Genomic DNA, 8,078 nt, shown 5'->3' with positions numbered 1-8,078 from the left:
AAAAAAAAAAAAAAAAAAAAAAAAAAAAAAAAAAAAAAAAAGAAGCTGATTATAACCTGTTAGGCAGAGATCTAATAGTTGCCTTAAAAATTAACTTGATCGTGAGAAATTCTCAATTAGCAGTCAGTATCTGTGGACTAACCTGTGAAGACAAGGAGAAAATTGGCCCCGAAGTGTAGCATACGGGAGAAGAGGCCGGGAAGTTGAACATAGATCCAGTTTCAGTTGAGGTCGAGAGACCTGGGGACCACATGGGGTAAAGCAGTGTCCTGTTCCCCTGGGGGGGAAGACGGGGACTGAAGCCTGTAGTAGATGACCTAAGTGAGCAAGAGAATTTCAAAGCCGTGTGTGTCCTGATGTGGTAACCTGATGCTAGCCGTGAGAAAGACAGACCGGAGTTATAGATTAGTGCAGAATCTGAAAGCAGTGAATAAGACAGCTAAGACTCAGTAGCAAGCCCATGAACGCTTCTGAGCGGGGTCTCCCCAAAAGATACATAGTATAGTGTAAGTAACTTAAAAGGATGCATATTAGACCTGCCCTTTAGCCTAAGGCAGTCGCGATTTTTTTTTGTATTTCAATGGGAAGACTTGAAACAAATCCTAAGCAACAGTTGAGATGGGCCACCCTGCCTCAGGGCTTTTGTAAACTCTTCCAACTTATTTAGGCAAGCTTTAAAGCAATTGATAAGTCAGTTTTCCCCTAAAAAAGAGACAAAAATCCTGCAATATGTAGACGACTTATTAGTTGCAGGAGAAACAGAGAAAGATATAGTGATAAAGCAAAAATTCCTACACGAGAAATTGATAAAGGACAAAATAAAGTGGACTGAACAGGATGACAAGGAATTGCAAAGACTAAAGGAAGCCTTGGTGACTGCCCCTGTTTTAAGCCTCCCCAACATAAACAAAAAGTTCCAGTTATTTGTGGATGTAAGTAATCACACAGCCTATGGGATTTTAACACAGGAATAGGCTGGAGATAAAAAGCCTGTAAGTTACCTTTCAAAATTACTAGACCCTGTAAGCAGGGGATGGCCCACATATTTGCAGGCCATAGTGGCTGTGGCCCTATTAGTGGAAGAAGCCAAAAAGATCACATTTAAAGCTCCTATATTAGTCTATACCCCACACAATGTGAGGACTATCTTACAACAAAAAGCTGAAAAATGGCTCACGGATGCAAGGCTTTTAAAGTATGAGGACATTCTCATCCATGCTCCAGAACTGGAATTGAGAACAACCCAAGCAAGCAATCCAGCAGGATTTCTGTATGGGGAAGCACTGGGGAAGCCTATGCATAATTGTTCAGACTTGATAGAATTGCAGACAAAAGTAAGGGAGGACTTGGAAGATGAAGAATTAGATGAAGGGGAGAAATGGTTTGTAGATGGGTCGGCCCGAGCCATAGAAGGAAAAAGAAAATCAGGGTATGCCATCATAAATGGGAAAACTGGGGAGGTGGTCAAATCAGCACTTCTTGGTCAGCTCAGGCATGTGAATTGTATGCAGTACTGCAAGCCCTAAGAGAGCTAAAAGGGAAAAACAGGGACCATCTTTACTGACTCTAAGTATGCTTTTGGGGTGGTACATACTTTTGGAAAAATTTGGGAGGAAAGGGGACTAATAAACACTTGAGGAAAAAACCTCGTGCATGAGGACTTAATAAGACAAATCCTCGAAGCAGCAAGAGACCCAAAAGCTATTGCCGTAGTATATGTAAAGGGTCATCAAGCAGGATTACAATTCAGAATAAGGGGAAACAATTTGGCCAATCAGGAAGCCAGAAAAGCAGCTCTTCTCACCCTTGAAATCCCTGAGAACATACCAAAAAGTCCCCAGGAATTTCCTTCGCATCCCACAGAAAAAGAAATTGAGGATTTTAAAAAGATAGGAGGTACATTAGAGAATGGGAAATGGAAACTCACTGACGGTCGAGAATTAATTCCAAAAGCATATGCCCGAAAGATACTGAAGAGATTGCATTCTCAAACCCACTGGGGAACTCAGGCATTAGCAGACCAGTTCCTGAAGTTTTTTAGATGCAAAGGTATCTTCGAATTAGCGAAGCAGGAAGTTCAGAATTGCCTAGTGTGTCAGAAAATTAATAAGTCAAGAATCAGACAAAATATACCAGGGGGACGACCTTTAGCATACCGCCCCTTTGGGAGGATTCAAGTAGATTTCACTGAGCTACCCAAAATAGGAAGGTATAAGTATTTACTGGTAATAGTGGACCAATTAACACATTGGGTGGAAGCATTCCCTAGCCCCAGGGCAACAGCACAAACCGTGGCTCGAAGGTTACTGGAAGAAATAGTACCTAGATATGGGATCCCTGACTCTATAGACTCAGACCAAGGAACCCACTTCACATCAAAGATCATAAAACACTTAGCAGAGGCCTTGGGAATCAGATGGGAATATCACACTCCTTGGCACCCTCAGAGTTCAGGCCAGGTAGAAAGAATGAATCAGACTCTAAAAGCTCAATTATCCAAACTTATGTTAGAAACTAAAATGTCATGGGTGAGGTGCCTTCCTTTAGCTCTCCTAAATGTTAGGACCCAACCCCATTCAGGTTCTGGTTTGTCCCCCTTTGAAATGCTATATGGAATGCCATATGAGCATGGAATGCCAGTTGGACAGCCCCGAATAGAAGATTGCCAGATCCAGTCTTATCTTGTCTTAATTAACAAAAATTTACAGGAGCTCCAAAATCGCAGACTAATAGCACAAGGCACACCTCTGGGATTTGCTATTCACAAAATCCAGCCGGGAGACCAGGTGCTGATCAAGACGTGGAAAGAAGCCCCATTGTCACCGCACTGGGAGGGACCTTTTCTCGTCCTCCTCACCACTGACACAGCAGTGAGGACAGCAGAAAAAGGCTGGACTCACTTGTAATAGACTATGAACACGAAGAAAAGTTCCAATAGGAATTTATTACATTACAGCAGGCAAAGCAAAGGCAAATACAGCGCTGGACGGCAGGGGAGTCTCGCTCCACCAACTGCCGTGCCTTGGCAGGTTTTTCAGTCTTGCTTTTATCTTGCTTCTTTCCTCCGATGATGTATGTGTGACGTGTTGCTAGGAGGGTCTCTTTCTGTCCCTCGGTGGTCGCAGAGATGAAGGCTGTAGTTGTAAGCTGGAATTCCTGAAACTTAAAGCTGATTAAGCAAGTAGAGAAGGAATGGGCAAGGGTCTGTTTGCCTATAAGCTTAGATAGTGACATAGTAACTTCCTGTTATCTTGAGTTATTTGATCTCCAGTGAACAAAAAATAGTTAATGTTTATCACAATTCCCCCATTTCTCTTGTTCTTACTTATTTTTGTTCACTGTATCTTTGCAGTTCTTGTCTAGCTAACTCTAAAGTTTCTAAATTTTCTTCTTCAGGTATCTGATCATACTTAGTCCTAAGAAGCATAAGATGTGCCGCTTCCAGCCGGCTTTTCACTATAGTAATCAGTTTATTAAATATACATGGTCTAAAGTCTGCTTGCAAATATTTATCATGCCCTCCCTTGGGTGTCCAGTCAGAGGCGATTGTTTCACAGCCTCAATATCCACAAAAATATTCCCCAGGATAATTACAATATCCTTGACTGTGATTTGAGCTTGGGCACATGTAAAATCCCGTTAGGTTCAGTACTTTTCTACAATGATTTATGTTGGTCAGATCACACAATCCTACTCTGAAACTGGGTGCTCCTACAGTAGTTACAGTTTGCAAAATCTCATTGTCATCCCATCGCCATAGTGACCATTTAAAGGGTTGGTGTGGTAGATTGTCTAAGGCATTAATCCCTCTCAAGTATAACATCAGCAAAAGAAAAGTAATCAGCTGGGTCACGTGGTGAGCATCATTGGGGGCATAGGAATGGGAGTATATTTGAGGATTGTTCCATTTCATAGACTGCAACCTGTCTCTCTGCCCAGGGTCCTTGCTCTAATTCCTATTCCTGAGGCAATTCCTCAAATATTGTTTTGTTGTCCCACCCCTGGGGTTTCTTTCCTCCACAGCTTTTTACCCCTCTGCCTTTCCCGTCGACTCGGTTGCCTCGAGCCACGGGGGGTACCATCTTCTCGGCAGCAGGGATATTCTTCAGGAGGTCCCCGGGGGCGACTCTGTTGCCTCTTGACATAGGAATCCCAGTTCTGATACTTAACTGGGGGTGTATCACACCGGATTCCCTTTAGGCGTGTGTGGCAGGTGCAGTCAACAATTTCAGCTATGAACGGGATGGGTTCATTAGGGTGATAATAATAATATTTTGGTTTAATCCCTAATGCAAAAATCCTCCACCACTCTTCTGATTCTCCTACTAATCCCTCATATTTAACTTTATATTCTAGAATCCAATCAGTTATGTTCCGCTGCAATACCCAACAGGGGCTGCAAATTCTAGGAGGGATTCTTCGCCTACAATGACTCCACCACCTGTCACCGCAGATTTTACAAATATAACAAACAAAAGGATAACAATTGCACTCTGGGTCTCTACACCTTATCTTAACATCAGAGTTACAAATTAATCTTTCCTCCGTGTAGTGTGGTTCTGGTGCATATTTTACACGGTGTCTATTCATTGATGATCTCTCTTCTGGATCCGTAACTTCAGGTCTTCAGGATTGCTTGTTACCTGCTACTCAGGAGTCGGTTTGCTCACTGGCCCTTTAATTCTGCTAGCATGGGTCCATCCCTTCTCTGCTGTTCTGACTGCAGTATCTGTAGTAAGCAATACAAGGTAAGGGCCCTCCCATTGTGGGGCCAAGGTTGCTTCTTTCCAGGACTTTATCATTACTCAATCTCCTGGTTGCACCTGGTGCAGTTTCAAATCTAGTGGGGGTCTCTGAGCTAACCTTCCCTTTTTCCATAGATTTTCCCTATATTTCATTTGGCTGGTAATGTATACATTCATATTTTGATCCCTCAACTTTGGATGATCTTGCGGTTCCTCTATATTGTAGGGCATTCCATACAACATTTCAAATGGAGATATTCCCATATCCGATCTAGGTTGTGTCCGGATATTAGCAATGCTAATGGTAGGCATTTTACCCATGACAGTTTGGTCTCAATCACAAATTTGGTCAATTGTTTTTTAATTTCTCCATTCATTCTTTTTACTCTTCCTGAACTTTGGGGGTGCCAGGGGGTGTGATAATGCCATTGTATTCCCATTATTGCCATGGTTTCCTTAATTATTTTGGATGTAAAATGGGGGCCTCTGTCCGAGTCAATGGTCTCCGTGACCCCATATCTGGGAATAATCTGCTCTAATAGGGTCTTGATCACTGTTTGTGCCATTGCCTTTGCCGTAGGGAATGCCTCTACATAATGGGTTAGGTGATCCACTATTACTAATAGATATTTATACCTCCCAGTCTTTGGTAACTCAGTAAAGTCTAGTTGGATGTTAGCAAATGGCCGGTATGCTGTAGGTCGTCCCCCCTATTAAGGTTTTTCTTAAATTGGCCTTATTTACTTTTAGGCAGGTAACGCACCCCCTCACTACCTGCTTTGCTAAGTCATCTGCCCCAATACACATATGTTTGGTGGCAAATTGATCTACCAATGCTTGTGCCCCCCAATGTGTTTTGCTATGTATTCTCCTCATAATATCCATAGCTATGGATTTAGGCAGTACAGTTCTATTATCCTCTGGAAGTCGCCATTCCCCTTCTGGGTCTTCTCTCAACCCCATTCCTTTCATCTTTTCTTTTTCCTTCTTAGTAAAACTATATATCTTTTGCAAATTCCCTCTGCTAGTCTCACGCTCTTTTCTTTCAGCCTTCGGATCTTTCTGGGGAGTAGATTATGACGTCTGCAAAGCAGCCCTTTTTGCTTCCTGATCTGCTGCATTATTTCCCCTGCTTTTAAAATCCAATCCCTTTTGATGCCCTTTCAGGTGAACAACAGCAATTTTCCTAGGTCCCCTCAAGGCCTTCAGCAGTTTCCTGATTAGATCCTGGTGAACTAGGTTTTTTCCCTGGGAGTTTATCAACCACCGTTCTTCCCATATTTTCCCAAAAGTGTGTATAATCCCATAGGCATATTTTGAGTCAGTATAGATGGTACCTGATTTATCTTTTAACAACTGCAATGCCCACAGTACAGCATAAAGTTCACAGGCCTGCGCCGACTAAGATCCACTTAGAGGGCCTGATTCGATAACTGCAAGTCCTTCTCCCCCAACTATTGCATAGCCAGAGACCCTTTTTCTATTAATTACTCACGATGAGCCATCTACAAACAACCTACCCCCCTCTGGGGAGATGGGGTACTGTTTAACCCTTATCGGTGTCTCTGGATCTTTAATGATTACCGAGAAGGGGGGTATATTCAACCTTCCTACACTATCAGGAGTGTACCATACTTCTGAGTTAATTTTTTTCTCATCCTCTACCCTCAAGGGACAGAGTTTAATTTTGATTTCCTCATTTACTACTTCTATATTAATACCCATTTCTATAATTAAGTCTCTCCCTAACAAATTATAATCTGCTTCTGGTACTAGTAGAAGGTTCCCTATTCCCATTTTGGACCTTGATTCCACCAGTACATTCTTAATAACAGGGACTTTAAAGGGCTCCCCCTTCGCCCCTACCACTTGAGCAGTTTCCTTTGATATCTTACATCCCTCCAGTAGTACCTGGACTGTCGATCGCTCAGCTCCAGTATCTACTAAAAACTCAAATTCCTGCTGCTGAGGACCTATTTTTAATTTTATCAAGGGCTCCTGATGTTTCCGTGTCCCCAGCAAATGAAGCCCCTGACTCCTTCAGTCCTCTTTGAAGACTCTCTCATCCCTCAGCTGCTTCCTGCAGTTTCTCCGAAAGTGTCCTTCATTCCCACAGTAGAAACATACGCCTCCATCCTTTTTCTCTACCCGGGGAACCCCTCCCCATTTCTCTGGGCCACTTGACTTGTTTTGGGAGGGGCATCAATTCTCCTAGTCTCCCTTACTGCTGCTACCATCATTCTTACTTGTCTCTTGTGACTCTCTTCATGTCTTCTCACATATACCTTCTGTGCTTCCTTCAGTAGCTCATCTAGGTCTCTATCTTGCCAATTATCTAATTTTTCTAACTTCTTTCTGATATCTTCCCACGATTTAGCCACAAATTGTGTTTTTAGTAGTGCTTGCTCTAACGGTGTCTCAGGATCTAAGCCCGAGTACATTTGCAGGTTTGTTTTTTTGGTTTTTTTTTTTTTTTTTAATCGTTCTAGCCAATCCGTAGGTGTCTCCTCCTTTTTCTGTCTCTCATTAAATGCTTTGTTGATGTTCTGCCCCCTAGGCACCGCTTCCCGGATCCCCTGTACTATTATCCCCCTCAGATCCTGCATATTGATTCTGTGATCCTGCTGCTGATGATTCCAATTGGGATTCTGCAAAGGCCACTTGGTGTCTGCTAAAGGTCCTTGTGCATGTTGTGAATCTCGTATCTGCATCCTCGCTCGTCTAATCATATTTCTTTCCTTGGCCGTGAAGAGAATATTTAATATGGCTTGCAACTCGCCCCAAGTATAACTACTGGGTCCCAAAAATTGGTCCAGTCTCTCGGCCACCCCCAAAGGATCTTCTAGGAGGCTCCCCATCTCTCTCTTAAATTCCCGAACATCCCCAGAACTCAAAGGTACTGAAACAAACCCTATCGCTGGGTGAGGTCCCTGGCCCACCCCCCCAGGCACTTCTCTTAGGGGATATAGGTGATGCTGTCTAGCCCGACCTCGGGTTATGGGTCCCTGCACTTCCTCGGGGGGCTCGGGATTACTTCCTGCTTCCTGAGGCTCTATTGGAAGTGCATCCGGAATCTGGGGGTTCTGAGGGGGTATGTAAGGAGGTGGGATTAGTAAGGCTTCTTCCTCTTTACTCCTGTCTTTCTTTCGTCCTCCCTCTTTGAGGGGAAACAGGAGCACTTCACCCCCAGGTCTTGTAACCCATACATTAGCATATTCACTTTCTTCCTGACTAACAGGAATTTTAGTGTTTACCCACAAGTTGAGTTTTTGCCTCACCCAATCTTCTGATGATCCAAAAATAGGCTAAAAAATATTCCGGGAAATCTCCTTT

This window comes from Hirundo rustica, unplaced genomic scaffold (genome assembly GCF_015227805.2).
Source record: "Hirundo rustica isolate bHirRus1 unplaced genomic scaffold, bHirRus1.pri.v3 scaffold_359_arrow_ctg1, whole genome shotgun sequence".
In the NCBI taxonomy this organism is placed as follows: Eukaryota; Metazoa; Chordata; class Aves; order Passeriformes; family Hirundinidae; genus Hirundo; species Hirundo rustica.
This window is presented reverse-complemented; position numbering follows the sequence as displayed.